This window comes from Strix aluco, chromosome Z (assembly GCF_031877795.1).
Source record: "Strix aluco isolate bStrAlu1 chromosome Z, bStrAlu1.hap1, whole genome shotgun sequence".
Classification (NCBI taxonomy): domain Eukaryota; kingdom Metazoa; phylum Chordata; class Aves; order Strigiformes; family Strigidae; genus Strix; species Strix aluco.
The window spans coordinates 6,230,972-6,249,256 of record NC_133971.1 but is presented as its reverse complement, the minus strand read 5'-3'; the positions used below and the strand labels follow the sequence as shown (position 1 = coordinate 6,249,256).

The 18,285-nt window shown below is 38.1% G+C and overlaps 1 protein-coding gene across 2 annotated transcripts in view; it reads right to left on the bottom strand.

Annotated features, from left to right (window-relative positions):
* EDIL3 (EGF like repeats and discoidin domains 3) overlaps positions 1-18,285 on the bottom strand; it is a 254,962-nt gene that overhangs the window by 15,018 nt on the left and 221,659 nt on the right. The window lies entirely within an intron of this gene.

Below are 18,285 nucleotides of genomic sequence, written 5' to 3'. Positions count from 1 at the left end.
CTCTCTATAAGCCTTCATTTCTTTTTCTACCTCTAAAGCTCTTTCTCATTCCTTGATTTTTTTGAGTTCTTGATTTTATAATCTTAGCACATGACTTTTAAAAATGCAAGGCAGAAAACTTAAAGCCTAATAAAATCTGAGTTTTCAAGTGGCTTTCACATGGGTCAGCACATCTGTGATCAGTTCTTTTGAACCAGAACCCCACACTGAATATAACAGATTTGGGCCAGATGCCTTGAATTAAAATGATCAAGGAATAGAACACAATAACAGAAGTAAATTGACCTAATAACGTAATTTTAGAGGAAGAACGGAGGAGCTGAATTCCCTATCAAACTTGACATTTTCTTGAAATGTGAAGGTAAAACTGAGACTTCATTCTGTGTCCTCCAGCAATACGGCAAGCCAGTAAAAAAAGAAAAGAGGTAGATTTATTTCAAACAATAAATGGCTGGGAACCAGTCGGCATTTTTAATATTGTCTGTTAAATCAGACAAGTGAGACTAATAGTAAAAATATTACAGTAAAATAAGAGGAGTGCTGAAGTCCATGAGAAAATGAGTGATATGTTTTTACAGTAAAAAATTAAAAAGAGAAGGTGAAGAAATAAAGAATGTACAGCTGATCAAATGCTGAAGATCCAGTCTTGCAGTTTTGGGAAGCTGAGGGTCCCTAAGCAAGCTAGATTTTTGACTGGAATGTGGGGCAATTGTCTACCTGGATTTCTCCAAGGCTTTTGATACGCTTCCCCACAGCCTCCTCCTAGAGAAGCTGATGTGTTATGGTCTGGACAAGTGGTTTGTGCAGTGGGGAGGAACTGGCTGACAGGCTGCACCCAGAGGGTGGTGGGGAATGGCTCCTTTTCAAACTGACAACCTGTCACAAGTGGGGTCCCTAGGGATTGATACTGGGTCCAATGCTGTTTAATATCTTCATAAGTGATCTGGCTGATGGGATCAAGTGTACCCTGATGAGGTTTGCTGGTGATACCAAACTGAGTGGGGAAGTGGGCACTTGGGAAGGGGGAGCCACCCTGCAGGAAGACCTGGACAGGCTGGAAGAGTGGGCTAACAAGGACCTTATGAAGTTCAAGGAGGACAAGTGTAAGGTGTTGTACCTGGGAAAACATCATCCAGGAGTGCAGCACAGGCTGGGACCTACCCAGCTGGGGAGCAGCTCTGTGGAAAGGGATCTGGGGGTCCTCGTATCCTGATAGACAAGTTCAATATGAGTGACCAGTGTGCTGCTGTGGCCAACAGGATGCTGGGCTGCATCAACAAGGGCATCACCAGCAGAGATAAAGAAGTCATTATCCTCCTCTACTCAGCCTTTGTCAGACCACACCTGGAATACTGTGTTCCGTTTTGGTCCCTGCTACACAAAAAAGATGTGGCCAGGCTGGAGAGGGTCCAGAGAAGGGTCACAAAGATGATCAACGGAATGGGCAGCCTGTCCTGTGAGGAAGGACTGAGAGAACTGGGTTTGTTCAGCCTGGGGAAGAGAAGGCTTAGGAGACACCTTGTCACCATGTTCCAGTACTTAAACAGTGGCTACAAAGGAGAGGACTCTCTACTTACAAGGAGCCACATGGAAAAGACAAGGGGTAATGGGTGCGAGTTACTCCTGGGGAGACTCTGATTAGACACAAGAGGAAAATTTTTCACAATGAGACCAATCAGCTGCTGGAATAATGTCCCCAGGGAAGTGACAGGTTCCTCAACACTGGACACTTTTAAGATTCAGCTGGACAGGGTCCTGGGCCATCCTGTCTGTACTGTGCTTTTGCCAAGAAAGGTTGGACCAGATGATCCTTGATGTCCCTTCCAACCTGGGATTCTATGATTCTATGAGTCTATGAACATTTGAAGAGAGGTAGCAAATAATGTGCTGCAAATCCTTTTAAGAAAATGAACAACCTAAAAACTTCAATACTGAGATACCACAATAGTAAGTGGAAAATGTCATTGCATGCAGACGGTCTGAGAGTTTTGGTTCTACCAGAATGAATTAATTTATTGCCATCTGCTGGCAGCCATGTTGCTCAGAGAAGCACCCCAGAATATGAGGGAAGTATCCTTGGGAGGCAAAACTCTTTTTGTTGTCTCTTTGGTCAATGGAGAGAGAGGAATTCAATCAATGATCACTCAGAGGAGTCCACTTTGGATGCTCTTATGGCCTGCTTGAAGGAATTTCTTTCTTCTGTAAGGAGCGCAGAGGGGCTTGTTTCCATAGGCTAAGTGAGCCTCTGGGAAATGAACACTGCTAATTAGTATAAGTCTTTCATGAATTAATAAACATCAGGTCTCCAGACCTTGCTTCCAAATATTTTCGAGCCTAAATGAATAGTCTGTCAAAAAGGCTGATCTGGTAAGAAATCACTAATTGGTCCACACTTTCAGGCAGCATTTGAACTAAACATTTCAGAGTCAACTTTAGATTCTCTTTATAAATAATTTCGACATTAGCATTTTACAAGCGTAACCTCTTTTTAGCAGGAATGCTTCTTATACCAAAAGTTAATGTCTGCCCTTAACTTGAAAAAATGCCTCCATAAAATCAGTTGTTTATTTTTAAAATGTTGAAAGTAATCTAAAAGGATTTAACAATTATTTAACATGGCCATGACAATCAGAGTATTTATCATTGGAATTCAGAACAGGGAGAAAAAATTCTCATTAAGATTCAGGGGATTTCAAAGGTAAAATCACAATAAATCTTTATTATCACATAGATCCAATGTTAATAAAAATGTCCTCGTAACAATTGTTTTGTGCTTATAGGACATATCCAGTAGCCTTGTACTCTTGTTCAGAAAAATGATGTGGGAAGCTGAAAGGTAATTTGGCATATGTTCAGTCTTTTTCTGAAAGACTCACATAGAGCTATGTAGAATATGTGTGTGTGTTTGTGTGTGTGTGATTACATTAAAGAAAAAAATAAATAGAAGAAGTAATGAATAGGCAGACTCTGTTCTAGGTCCTGACAATGCAGACAATACATATTGCTGGAGATGGAGGAAAAGAATAAATGGATATAGCACCAGCATCTCCTTGTCATACTTTATTATCTTATTTACTTATTTATTCATAAGCTGATGAGAAGCCTTCAGGCTATTAACCTAGCATTGAAGAAATACAGCTTTTACCCTGTTGATTTATTACCTTCTACAAAGGGTTAACACCTTTTCGTTCTTCCTGTTGAAAGTACTTTAAAGCAGAAAGGCGAGAAGAATTTACACCAATTTCTAGGCAAAACATCTGCATTAAAATAGCTTAAACAAAAGTCATAATTTCCCATCAGGACACAACACATTTATTCAGTTAGTGCAGATTGCAAGTAACAGGCAATCAAACAAATTACCGGGGAGAGAAGTTGAATTAACACACAACCACTATGTACTCTTCAAAGCTGAATGTGATTAACAGGATCAGAATGTGACTTTGGCTTTTTCAATGCAGCAGAATTTAGAACGAGGTAGAGGTAATTAGTCTGCGACTGATAGGATCATTAGCTGGTTACAAGAAGAACCATGGTTTACAGTTTAATGTACATTTCTACAAGCAGCTGATCAAAAAGCAGTTTAACATCTTGTGTCTGAAAGAACTCTCTTGGGCTATAGCTACTCCCCTTTCCCACCTTGCTTCAGATGTTAAAGACAATTCAGTGTGATTTGGAGGAGAATTAATTTAAGAAAAGCACAAAGATAAATCCACTTGAGTATGAAAAATTTTTAATGAAGCTCTGCACGGATGTGCAGCATGAACTCTGTGTCAGTATGAAGTCAAACATGGAGTGACTAGTACTTGTACTATAAGTAGGTCTTCCTGATCAGGAGACAACAGGCACATGCATGCTCTGTCCCTGCTCTGAGTAGTCTGGAGCTAATAAACTTCAACTCTCAGTATCTGACTATGCAGATATGCCCAATCTTCAAATAGCCAGGTTTGCACCTGAACTTCTTGAGATTGGAACTTATAGATGCAGAGACATTCTATCTGGCAACATTCACTTCTCCCAGGAGCAGGAACATAAGGTCAAGTACACTTCTAGACATTTGGCACAGCTGCCCATAAACCAGTTTGGATCTGGCAAGCAGTGAAACTGCATTTACATGCACTGCACCTCAGCACAGCTATACTGCTTCTGGACTCAAGATGGTCCTCATGGTGATAAATGGTCTACCACAGCCTACTGGCTTGGGTCTCTGTTATATTGGGAAGTTCAGTACAAGTGGAGTAGATGTGCTATGAAATATCACAGAATCATTCAGGTTGGAAAAGACCCTTGGGATCATCGAGTCCAACCATCAGCCCTACTCTACAAAGTTCTCCCCTACACCATATCCCCCAGCATCTCATCTAAACAACCCTTAAACAAATCCAGGGATGGTGACTCCACCACCTCCCTGGGCAGCCTATTCCACTGTCTGACCACGCTTTCTGTGAAAAATTTTTTCCTAATGCCCAGTCTGAACCTCCCCTGTTGGAGTTTAAAGCCATATGAACCATGACTGTCTGAACATCCCCTCCCCCCTCCTTTTCCCTCTTCTGCATACTTGGTGGAAACATATTAAGTTACAGGCATTTGCTGGGAATATTAAGGAGGCAGGACAGCACAAGAATGATAAGCCATGTGTGGACAGAACTCAGGATAGGAAGTGGGTAGCTTTCATAAGATGACATGTAGAAGCTGAGTGACGACACAGCTCAAGTAGTCTCTTCTGAACAGAAACACACACCGAGAGTCTGGCTTACAAGAAGACAAGCCTAAAGAAGACACGAATTGCAGAAGTCTCCAGCACCTCAGACATTAACAGGGAAGGTGGATCTAGATGGCCATACGTGGCAACCAGCTCTGGGTGGCCTTGCCTGACTGGGGGTGGTTGGACCAGATGATGCCCAGAGGTCCCTTACAACCTTAACAGCTGTGATTCTCTGATAGCTAGCAAAACCCAGCCACACTGCTCAAAGCATTGGAGACTGGGAAACCAATAAGCACAGGTAGGCTGTGTTTATATTGACGAACAACACAGTGCAGTGGGTGCAGATCTGGAAAGCAAAGCAGCTGATGTAGAGGACAGGATGTCTACACAGTGCATGCTGCACGGTTTTTACTTCCAGCTAGTCTGGACCAACTTTTGAAGCACGTCTTTTGGCTTAATTTCATCTGAAAGGAATCCATTTCATGCTCTGTGAGGATACTCCATCATGTGAACCAAAGCATGAAAACTAAAGACAGTCTTTAAAAATAACACACTCCTTGTTTACACTGTAATGTTAAAGGAGAAGAAAGAACCCTCAGAATCCGGGGGCACTGGATCCTATTTCACAATGAAGGCAATGGTAAGTTGGCTCACTTGACCTTCAGCTATGCATCTCTTCATCTCAGGACATACAATCTCAGCTTCAATTCAAAGATGCAAAGAAGAGAGATGGGGTGGAAGATTTCAGGAGAGTGAAGGGTTAAGGTTAGTTCAATAATGCTTTTTAATAATCATTTAAAATGTTCATTTGAGTCCCCTCCTTATACAGATATTCCGTTTCTGCTCCCAGTATAGCTAATCCTATGCCCAGCTTTTCTTGTAATTGTACAGATGTCATTGTTCTGCCGGGTTTACTTTTATTTACCTTTGTGGTTTTTGTAGATTTTTTTTATCACTTGTTGGCAGATAACACTGAAGAATTTCTGGGTAGTCTTACTCTATTTGGGAGATAAAAGAGTCCCTGGGACTAAAAGCACCAGGGACCAAAAAGAAAGAAACCTGGATCCAATGCATGTGAGAATAAGAAGGAAGCACTGCCAGGGTGGGGGCGGTGCTGACCCTTAAAAGATTGAAAAAAGGTGGCCTGCATGGTCTCCAGCTGCTGCTTCACCAAGCTACAGCTCTGCCTATCACATATGTTGGCCTTGCAAGGAGGTCAAATATTTTGGGATGCTTAAGGTAATGTTAGAGACTCATGGTTGGGCACGTGAACCCCACCAAGACAGTCTAATGCACACTCAGATAGCTGCTATCTACACCCAAGCCTAAAATAGAAGGGACTGGCTTGCAGTGTCTACAGCATAAAGGCAGAACTGCAGCTCTCCTTATCTTATTGCATCAGATGAGGTGCTTAGCATTCTCCTCCATGCCCAAACAGGAGATAAAAGGAAAATTGGTGACGGTACAGTACGCTTGCCACAGATGTGCAACATCTATATGTTTCTAACAACATTTCAGCAGCATTTCTTGCTTGTAAACTATGAAGCTTAGCATTTCAGGCTGTTTTCCAAAGGCTCATATTAAAAAAAAAAAAATCAAACTATAATCCATCATGCCTAATTGCATCTAAAAACTTCAAAGGAAAAAAACCAACCACTACACTCTTGGTAGAGAAATCTAATTTCCATCACAGCATCATGCATAGCAGAGTGTTTTTAGTATAGTAACTTAAATATACACTATTAGGATAAACACATATTAATAAAACCTGAAAAAATTACAGTGAGAAAAGAAGTTATGAGACAAATGGAAATGCTCTAGAAGAAGCCATAATAATTTGATAGGAAGAAGTGTTTCAGAGTGTTTTGTTCAATATTCCACTGTAAAGGATTTTCATTCTTTCTAAATAAAAAAAAATAAATTTAGTTTTAATTGGGTCTGTATTAGCTAGCGTATGTTTAAATTAAACTTCTTCTCATGAACTCAGGTAGAGATGGGCTGTTTTCAGATGAAGTAAGACTGGAGTGTCAGTCTTTTTCTTGTTTAAAAATGTGGGGTTTGTTTTGCTTGCTTCTTTTTCAATTTAAGCTTAGACCTTCAACATTATTTTAACATTGTGCCACTATACTTTTAATGTCTGTAGTCCGCTAGGCTAAGATAATATATATGACTCCTATTTTCTTATTTACTCTCATTTGCCTCTTCTTAAAGAGCACATTCCCTCCGAACTGCTTTATGACTGCAGCAACTGCACATAAGAAACAAGTTAGAAAGAATACCATGTATCACCAGCTGTCCCCAGTACAATTTAAAAGTGAGAAACTGAGGTGTGAGGCCTGTTGCTTGAAGTCTCCATGGACTGCCAAAAATACATCTCGGGCCATTATTCTGAAATTTCTGAAGTGAAACACACACACAAGCTCACATGTCACTTCATTTCCGTGAGCAGCTACTTCTTAAAGAGCACAGACTGTGTGAATCCTTCATTAACATATTTAGGTACTTAGCAATCACTGTTACGTAGTTATTACAGGAAAAGTTTAGAGAATAAACACCTGAATTACGATATAAGTTTTTCAGCATTTTAATAAAAATTCAGATAAATCAGATGTATACGATCAACTGCATAGCCATTTTAAGAGCAGTATCTATTTCTTACAGAGAAACTTTTTATAACCACACTTTACTAAACCATGACTAATCTCATTTTATTGACATCTCAAACCTAAACTGTAAAAAAAAAAATAAAAAAAGGCAAACGTTAGCCTTAGGATCTGGATTTTCAGAAGTGCCAAAGGGAGCATTGCTACCCATTTCCTATGGGAACTAAAGGCAGTTGATGTTCCACATCGTATCAGCACACTGGTAAATCCCGCCTGCAGCACACACAAGATAATACTGTTTTCATACTGATCCTGCAAACTGGAAAGACTTCTGTGGGTGTCAGTAACTCCTACAACTTATAGGGGAGCATTCATATCCTCACAGGAAATGGCACTACCTGGTATGTCCAGGTCTGAACACAGTCTGAAATAAAAGCAAATTTATTATTTCAAAATTATAACATCAGTGATGATTAAAACTATAACCTTTTCTCCTAACATTGAATATTTCACATCTGTGTACAGGAGTATTTTTGCTGTAAATGTGATCAGAGGATTTTAGTAGAGATGACATAGTTGTTTGCATTGGTCAGCAATAGTCAAGAAACCATTAATAAAACAGCAGTAGTCCCTCTATATGCTATGGAATAGTCAAAACTTATCAGTACATGATGATGCTAAGACATTTAAAAATAGTCCATTAAATAACCAGTAATTAAGCAGCCTTAGACATCTGGCGGAGTTAGAAGTTTTTGAGCTGCATTAGTACTCTTCAAGAGTTGATAAAATCTGTAATACCATTCTGTGTTACATCAATCAATCGGAGTTCTTGTGGAAAAACCAAGGACAAAACAATGCTTGTCCATTAAAAAAAAAACAACCAAAAAACAGAAACCCAACAAAACTTGAATATGATTGTGAGTAGTTCATGATACAACACACTGACAGTGTATTATGCTACCTTTCTGTCAAGGTCTTCAGCTGAAGAGTAATGCAAGCAGTGACTGTGCAGTACAATTCGCTGATCCTAGCACCTAGTTATGGATAGAAATGGATATAGAAATGGGAAAAAATTTCTATTATGTTCAGTTCTTTACATAATGGGACATGACTTTAACAGCAAAAATTGCATAAAACTGGATGATAATAACAAGTAGCTTTCAGGAGTGTAATTTCTGGAAGATATAATTTAAAGCAGTTATTGCTATGCTAACAATAATGATGCTGATAACTTTTGATCAAAAGCCTTTGACTATGACTAAAGGTGAAAATAAAACACAGAAAAGAACTAAAGTAAATTGTTAAAACCACAGAATCACCAAAGTGAAAAAAAATTATGAAAAATATCGACCATTTGCATTTCTCCTTGTCTTTCCTCTGATCTATGAATAAGGAACAAATCATCCTGCGATGCTAGACAGGCATGCTCCACCCTCTTCAGACTGTGAGAACAAGAAGGGAGTTCTGTTACCTCTCCTTATTTTACTAAATTTACTAGTAACATTTCCTGCCTGCCAGTGCTGTGGGCTCTATTCCTGTGTGGATTTCCCTAGTTTTCTGTTAAAGACCATTGCAGAGAATCTCAGGTGCTGGATTGGGTAAAACTGCAGCAAAATGCTGGCAAATAGGAGAAAACTTTGAATGTAAACGGGGAAATGTGGTCTATTTAACTGTAAATTTCAGAATGACACTTGAAAACCAGAAATGTGAAGAGTGAGGAAGTTAACATTTTATACCCGCGCTTTGAAACAGCGTCAGCTTTTGAACTGCAGTGAGGAGAAATCTAGGTATCTCAGATTTCATTTATCTTAGGTTTTCAGTGCATTATGGGTTTTAAACAGAAATCAAAGGCTGGTGATGCAATGCCTGGGAAAGCAAAATCCTTCCCTACAAATGAATTACCACAACTTCTGCTTGGTTTTCACTAGGGAAGATGATGCGACACCTTTTATTGGAGGACTGATAAATATCTTTGTAAAAATGTTGGTATCATAAATGGACTCACCTATGCATGAGCAGCTCATTTTATTTTTAAAATGAAAAATAATGGTGGTAATATGAAAGTTCATTATTCACCTGGTCGGTTTTTCTCAGGTGATTAATAATGTTGCAAATATTTTCTGCAGTATGTAAAAATGTCCCAATAATCTATGAGTATCTGGGCAATAGATCAACAAACAAACTGAAGATAAGCTTGCACACAAGATACTGCAAAGAGACTAATAATTAATATAACTACTGAACTGTTGAAATACTAACAAAAACCTGCCTGTAAGCAAAGTTAAACCTGCCTAGAAGATAAGTGGAGTTTAGGCTGAAAGTTTCTCCTTGTATTTAAAAGCTCTGAGTACATGACTCGTATTTTCACAGGAAATGTAGCCAAGACAGCATCATTCAGCCATTCTTTTTAAGAATGACTTTGCCCATCTGTCAGCCAGGATTATTATGCATAAACTGTTTCATACAGCTATGCTGCTGTAGCTGTAAACTAATAATGTCAAAATTGTGCTACCAGTGCTACCAGTGTGCTTACAACAGTAAGCTTCTTTTCCTTTCTTTTTTATTTTTTCTGTGTACTCCCCCCTGAAATGATAGGACAGGCATTTGTTTCCAGTGATAGACTGTTAATGACCAGTACAGATACACAAAATCGGTACACTACAATGTAGGAACTGGTTTTGGCTTTTTTAGCTAGAGAACTATTTTTCCAGGTTTACAGAAGAAATCAAGTTTCTTTTTCCTTTTAGACTAAATGGCCGGGCACTTCTAAGGCAATAATCTCATAATGTACTAGCTTGAATACAATTAAAAGGTCTATTAATCTTCATTCTCCAGGACATAAAAAAGATTATCTGTTATTAGTCAAAAGGACACCCTGGAGCCCCTATTATAGAGCTTTGTAAATAGACCTCTGGTCAAAATAAGACTAGGCTACTGGCAGGACATATCCAGCCCTGGGAATCGGTTCTGCCTTTGATCTGACACAGATATATTTTCTTGGCTTTCAAAACACCCTGTAACGCTTATCGGCTCTCTGCACCTACTGCAGAGCATGTGGAAAGCACAAGGCATGACTGATTTAAGGGATTAACAGTTTTCTAAAATTGTTGACCAAGCCTGGAGTTAAATGGAAAAACATTTTCCTGTTCCCCAAAGTTAAAAAAACCCCACAAATCACCCCAGAAATGAAAAAAAAAAAAAACAAAAACCAAACAGCCTGAGAGATGTAAGAGAGATACAAGATGAAGAAGTATGCTTTTGAAACAGATGATCAGTATCTTGGCCATTAGGATTGCCCATCCCAGGTTCAGTTTCTGATCCGGGTAAGGAAAAGAAGGATCATGAGAGTGGACTTCCACATTGCAGATAAAAGTAACAACTGAGTAACTTTTACCATTTTTACCACATATTTCATTCTACAGCTTTCGTGATAGAAGTTCCACAAAAACTGCTTGATTGGGAAATATCATAGGAATTTTCAACAAGGAACTTGGATTAAATGAACTTCCAAACAGCTCAAACACAGATTTTAAACTGGAATCCACAGATGTAGCAGCAGTTAATTCAAACTGCTCTATATTAAATTAAATATTAAGTAAACCTGATCTGGAACCAGAGCATTAGTATTCAGAAATAATAAAAATTTGATTTGTCTCTGAAATTTGAATTACAGTTTTCATAAAATTAAAAGTTTGACCATTTTAATAGTGGTATGAATTTCTATTGAGGAAGTTCAAAATTATCTCTAAAGTAATTTCATTTTCATAAGAACAGGTATAAAAGCAAAAATATGAACTCCAAAATATTTTAATTTTAATTTAATAGCAAAAAATAAAAATCTGCTGTTTCACTTAGAATGTTTTCCATATCTTTTCATAAAAATGGAAAGAGCATCTCAATTGTGGAAAGGTTTTTCATTTTTTAAAGAATTGACAGCAATTCCATCCTTTGTACTGTTAAATAAGTAATCAAAGGTGTACAGATGCTTTGGGGCATAGGCAACAGGGTAAATTTGTGCAGATAAATTATTTCTTAAGCTTACCCATACTGTCCTCAGTTTGAAAAAGAATATGACATAGAAGACTGGAGGTCTGTGGACATGGAGCTTGGTGGTTGAAGTTACGTCTATTTTAGAATTAAGTCTTTCTCCTTATGCCTGAATAGACCATATTCCTTAGGAAAATGACTGATTCTCTGTGACTGGCCCCTACAACTCAAAGTAGCCCTGAATAATATTATTATTTTATTATTTTTCTTCAGATTTATAAAATGAAACTACTCCTACTTTTGCACCATAATCCATGTGAGAACATAAAAAGAACATAATGCAGAAGGTTGGCACATAAATATATCCATCTCATCCTCTCATCCAACACTACAACGGGGTCTAAAAAAAGTTGTTATAAGGTTAAGAAAGCTAGGATCTATCTGACTGCGGGTGGAAACAATTTCAAAACTGATGGCTTCCCACAAAGTACACTGGACAAAACACTTCCAGGGTTATAGACAGGGATCTGCAGCTAGAGCCTTTCTTTTGATACCTCCAGAGGCCACCAGTGGTCAGGCAGTAACCAGAATCTCCACCATTCAAGGGTCAAATGGGATGTAATGGACCTTCTGGGAAGGCACACATAGATTTTCTGAGCCTGCTTGGTCATTTTACCCTTCTCTTAACTCACCTTCAATTGGTTCTTCATTATGCTCTACAGTACTTCCCCTGAAGAAAACAACAAAGAAACCACATGCACATATTTTTTATAACTGAAACACAACCCACACACCTCAAGCCTCTCTAAGCTCTCCTGAACTAAAAATGACCTCAATGATTGTTAAAGGCCAGTATGAAGAGTCTTCATATCTTTGAGATGACACATGAAAGTCACATTGTAGCTATGTTAAAAGTATTAAATAATATTACGACCTTTTCCAGTATAAGTAACCATACATATGTTTCAAGCATCATGCTTGTTGCTTTCTATGCTTCACATATTAGAGATTTAGACAACAGCAAATGTTATGTCATGTTCACACAGAGAAGGTTAGTAAAAAATTTCAGTCATTTTTCAATATATGAAGAGTGCCAAAATTCCCTAGGAATACTTTGGCTACAAAAATTGCAACTAACATTTTTGAAAAAGAAGAAAACAACGTTTATTTGAACCAAAAACAGCAAAAGAGAAATGTACAGCTATGACTGGAAAAGCAAATACAGTCCTCTCAAAAGCATAACTATTTTCTATAATAAACAAGGCTGGATCCCAAAGAAAGAAGTATCTGAAGCAGAATATTTGTGAAATTCTACATTTGCACATACCCACACAACCCCTACTGACATCTGTTACAGCTAACAAAGAGCTGCACACATACCATGGAGGGTGAAGTCTGGTCTGCCATGAAACAGCAGAAAGATAGGAGATGATCAATTATTAATGAAGCTGAAATCTTAACTTAAAAGCTTTGAGCACCAACACACAGAGAAGTCCGTGAAATCACAGCATTAAGAAATCTGAAAAGAACATATTTTCAGCTCTGGTCGATGTGTTTTCCTTGTAGATCCATCAGATATTTCTTGCTTTTTTGTTTTTCCCTTGTGTTCCCAGGTCTCCCTTCTCAAAGATTAATTTTTTAAATGGCTCTTGCAGCCCTTGTTCTGTCAGGTGGGTATAAGCCTAATTTATTAAAACCCAGTGTTTACTGTCAAAGACTCTGAACCCTTGTGGAAGGCTTGGCAAAACCAGAATTTTTCAGTCAACTTCAAGCATGTGGGAGATGTTGTGACACATCTACTTTCATACTTTGCGGTTAAAATGTAATTTTAAACTTATAAATCAGAGAAATAAACTTGAACATCTACCAATTGCATCTACCAGGAAAAAGTCTAGATAAAAAACATATTTTAATGTAAATTAACTGCTACTAGAAAGCAAAGCATTACATTGGCTGGCAGACAGAAATAAAAGATCTTTGGCTTATCACTGCAGCAGACTGTCTGCTAAGTAGAGTTTTCTATCTAGAATTCAAGTAAAAAATTACCATTATGCAGTTTACGGATTTTTCCCACTGACTGTAAGTAGATGTTTCTCACTCATGCATTGCAGTTCCATGGAGTGGACTGTTTCATAACTATTTGCTCTGTAGGGAGCAGAAAATATACCTCTTACTATAATGCAAATCAGCAGTATTTTGTGTACTGACTTGCAACAGATTATTGTGCTTATATCAGATGATTGAGTGAAAGAACATAATTTTCAAATTTGCTATGGTATCCAATAGTGAAAATGTTAATACTTCTCACAGAAAACTGTATTTTAAAAAACACAGGCATTAATAAAATGTTTCTGGTTTTTAGAGAAACGGCATCTTAAGTATTTTTCCTTACTGAATGATACCTAGCAAGTCTTTGCAGAAAGGTCTTGCCAAGGTGAGGTTAGAAAGACACTCCTAAGGTTATACCCACAGTGTTTATAACTGGCCTGTTTATCCCTCATGTCATGTTAAACCGACCAGATTAAAGGCTTTGTGGAACTGGGTGAGAATATTCTGCTTGGAGCAAACATTGCATTACATTTCAGCTGGGATTAAACAGTGCCTTCATCTTAGTCCCCAAAAAACACAAAAAAGGACCTGATTAACCTTCTTTATGTCTACTAATGCGCTTATCCCCATAAGCTTCAATGAAAACCTTGGCTCTAAGCTCTGCACACAGGTACAGGCATTAGAGATCCTGAATTCACAAGAAATTACTGGCTCAGTGAACTTGACCTTCTTACATCACAGGCCAGAGGTCTCACCCCAAAACTACAGATCATCCCAAAAGACTCTTCAGGTTAGATATTTCAGCCCTTTAAAATTGCAAAGCCATGGATGAGGCAGATGAAGCTTCTCCTACACATACTTTTGATCTTAGAAGGACCTTGCCAAACAGAAGGCAAGGGGGTTCACATAAACACTTAGGTGTTACCCTGCTTTAAAAGTACTTTATGACTCTCCAAGGTAAATGGTCTGTACTCTATCCTGAACAAGAGCAACAGGGAAGACGGGAAAAAATAGAGAAACTATCTACTACAAAAAATATTGATTTTCTTAATATAAAGTGGGTACTTTGTTCACAGCAGTGATTTCACTTGTAGTACTGTGGGTGAAACAAATAATTCCTAAATTAACCACAACAAAAAAGCCAATATATTAAATCTCAGTTTTCCAGAATTACAAATGCAATCAGGTTGTATGAACCCTGATATTATCTGCTGTATTCAGTAATTTATTTCTGAGGTTGAGATGATGATCCTATGATGACAGCACATTTTGTATTTTGGTTTGAAAGAGAAACTTGGTATGTATGTCTGCAATTATGCTGGCACAAGAGCATAAAGATCAGAGGCTAAATCAGAGCAGAGCATCTGGGCTTTTAAAGTCAGCTTCTCTGCATTTCTTTACTTTTATTTTTGATTACACATCCAACTGCAGAAGAGAACCTTAAAGAAAAGCAGTTTTATTTTGCTTGTCCAAATAATGCACATTTGAAATGGGCAATGGCCATTTAGAAAGCAAATAAAGAAACCCCACAAAATCCCTTCCATTTTCTCAGGACTTCACGTAATTCATGAAAGCCTCATTGACTGAGATGGTAGTGAAATTATATGCAAGTAGAAGTCTGGCTGCATTTTTGATTGCTCAGAAGCCAATCAGAGTCTTTCCACGGGCAGGATTTTGAAAGAGCTTTTATTTGAAGTGTTGTAAGATGGCACCAGCTCTTGACAGCAGGTGGGAGGAGCAGCCTGTAGAGACTATATCGCTGGCTGTAGCTCAGCAGAACATGGCAAAACTTCACAGATGTGCGTGGTAGCAAGGAACGCGATTCATTCCTGACACTACACAAATGACTCATGCAGGGCCTATGGAAAACTCTAAAAGAAATTCTTGTACAAAGTTTGGAAAGACGACCTTGGTTTTTTAAGAAGGCAACTCATCGTATTTGCGTACATTTGGTTCTCTTTTGTAAGCTGAAAGTCCTTTGTAACCAAAAAGTGTTCCTCCATTATAGAAATACTCACATATATATATCTATTCACACACTCACGCATATAGATAGTCATATACACAGACATATACACTCAAAACGTACTGCATTTTTGCTTAACAGTTTTCACATTTCCTGATCTGTGAAACTGCTATTTGGCTTACATGAACATACTCCCAAACATACTCCTTAATTCCATTTTCCATCAAAATTCTGAATTATGCATTATTTGTCCACTGAAATTAACCCTTACCATAGCATTGTGTGTCCCTATACAGGGAGATATATATAGCGATTTTTATATCTATCTATATATATGCATATAGATACACAAATTTATTTACAATAAATTCAACTGTGATCCGGTGTAAGCACATGTGGAAGAAGAAACAAATTTAAAAAAAAAAAAAAAAAAAAGAACCATTGCTGAAAGCAAGTAGGAAAAAGGGAATTTCTTTAAGTAGAGGAAATCAAAGACCAGGAGATACAATGTAGGTGATCTAATGAAAAAATGGGAATAAAACTCTGCAGGATGCTGTGGCTGTTGTATCTGGGGCAGTTGTAGCTAAAAGCTCGCACTCATAGCTTGAGGAAGTTTCGTTTTCATTATGGTGCCAACAACATGGATATTGGATGATATTAAGTCCCTAATATTTTTCACCAAAGTCATTAAAAACATGCATCTACATTACTTTTATTTAGTCTACATTTAATGTTTCCTTCTGTAGGCTCTGCATGCCATAGCCATATGCTATCACAAAACAATGCAGTTGCATTCAGAAGGTTTAAATAGCTGTCAGTGCCTGGTCTAAACAAAACATGAAATCACACAGGAATAAATACTTTGCACAGGCACAAGCCTTTTTCATGTTCCAGTATTTGCCAATAACGGGATAAATAATTGAGCCTTAGAGCTTCACTGTGGAAAGAACCTTCTAGAGAACATTTGTGATGACAGCTTCTACCCCTGAGCACCCACAGTGACAGCACATCTACCGAGCGCACAGCTGACACCTTACCTGACAAGTTCAAAATATTCTACAAGTTTACAGTTCAATATTATTAGAAACCCACATTAACCTGTCAGTGCAGCTCCATTTTCTCAATTATTTTCATTTTTCGGCCCATGGAAATTGTTCAGAGCAAATCTAAGAGCAACAGGACACACACAGTCCTGTGCTGGCCCAATAGCTACAACCAGGAATGCTTCAGTATGCCCTGTAAGTAGGGGATACTGGCAAAATTAAGAATGTGATCTTCCTGTTAATGATAGCAAATACATAGCTGGCCACATAAGGAATATCTATTTTCTCTGCAAACTTTGTCTCAGCTACATTCTCACTGATGCGCGCAAATGATATGTTATTGGTTATACACATCTGTCTTTCCTCAAAATTTTTGGAGTATTGTAGGAATATCCTTCTTTTATCATTGCTTTCTGCACCATTTTACATGCACTTACTCTTATTATTCAACCCACTCTGACTTCTCTGAAAATCAACAAAAATAATTTAGGCCAAAATAAGACAAAAATGACTTCATAAAATTTTACTGGGCACTGAAAATGCATTTAACCTGTTGACAAGTGCATTGTTACTCATAACTCACATCATATGTGCCTTAAATTCACCACTATGACAGTGAGAAGTATACTGCATACCAAACTCTGTATTTCATTTGCTCACAGCGTTCATAGTTTCTCAGGCTGAATATCAGAGAAGTTAGGCTTATTTCTATACAGCAGATGAAATGTAATGATCCTGAAGAAATATGGAACTAACCTTTCTGAGGAGAAAGTGCTGAACTAAAATAAATGAGATGGGACTTGCCAGTACTTTTATGTACTACTAACGTAGAGCTCTGCAATATATATTTTTATTTGCACAAATTCCTGGAGGAGCTAAGCCTTTTCTAAATAGGATATCAAATCAATAAGAAGGGATATGAAATATGTTTTTCTCTCCCTAAATGCTGATAATTTTATCCCTACCAAATTATACCCTAGTTGTTCTAAGGGTGTCTCTGCATGCATGCAAACAAGATGCATGGCTATGCAGACAGTCCAACTCTAGCTGATGTGTTGCCAGACCATCCTAAGAAATTATTCTTTCATCCATAGCAAACTAAAAATAGCAGCTCTTCAAAACTGGACGTGTATCAACTATGCTGAAGTTTGCCTTATCTGAAAGCTCATGCAAGGAACAGTGAGACAAGAACCTTCTTCTGCCTTTTGCAGGTGTGATCTTAAATTAGTGTAGTTTTCATGAGCTCCAATGAGGAGCATGTTGTGCCCTACTCGCAGTTCCCAGCAGCACACAGATTACCCTTGCACATCTCCTGTTCCACTGCTACAGTCTGACACCAAGCTGGGAGCTGTTGTAGCAGCTACACCACCAGTGACTGGCACAAAATAAAGGTTTAGCTCCCACAGCTGCCCAATTAGGAGCATTCTCGTCAGACTATTTGTTTCATAATTTGTTTCCAAATCAGTTTTACCACTGAAAGGTAGCGACGTAAAAAACTAGTCCTCTTTGTGCATACAGCAATCTGCTTCATTATGTTACAAATTAACCTCTGTATTTTTTTCCCCGCTGACCAGTAAAATCAGCAGTATACTTCTTAAAAGAAAGCAGTATACTGTTTTTTGACTTACTGCTTAGAATGTGTTAGTTGTAACAAGCTCACCACCAGAAACGGTCCTGCAGAGGTCTGATCATTACAGCACCCTCTTGCACTTAAGTACAGATTAGAAAGATGTTAACATAATCAGAGATTAAATACATATAACTGCATTTGATTGTTAAAGTAACAAACTTAGGTGCAGTAAAAGAGAAATCAGTTATGATGTAAGATGCTGTAGTTGGTTTCCCTGATATTAAACTGATTGTCTCAGAATCAAATCTTTTTCCACAAGTTACCTGTGTTGAACTAACGAATGCTCAGACTTCTCTAGTTTCATC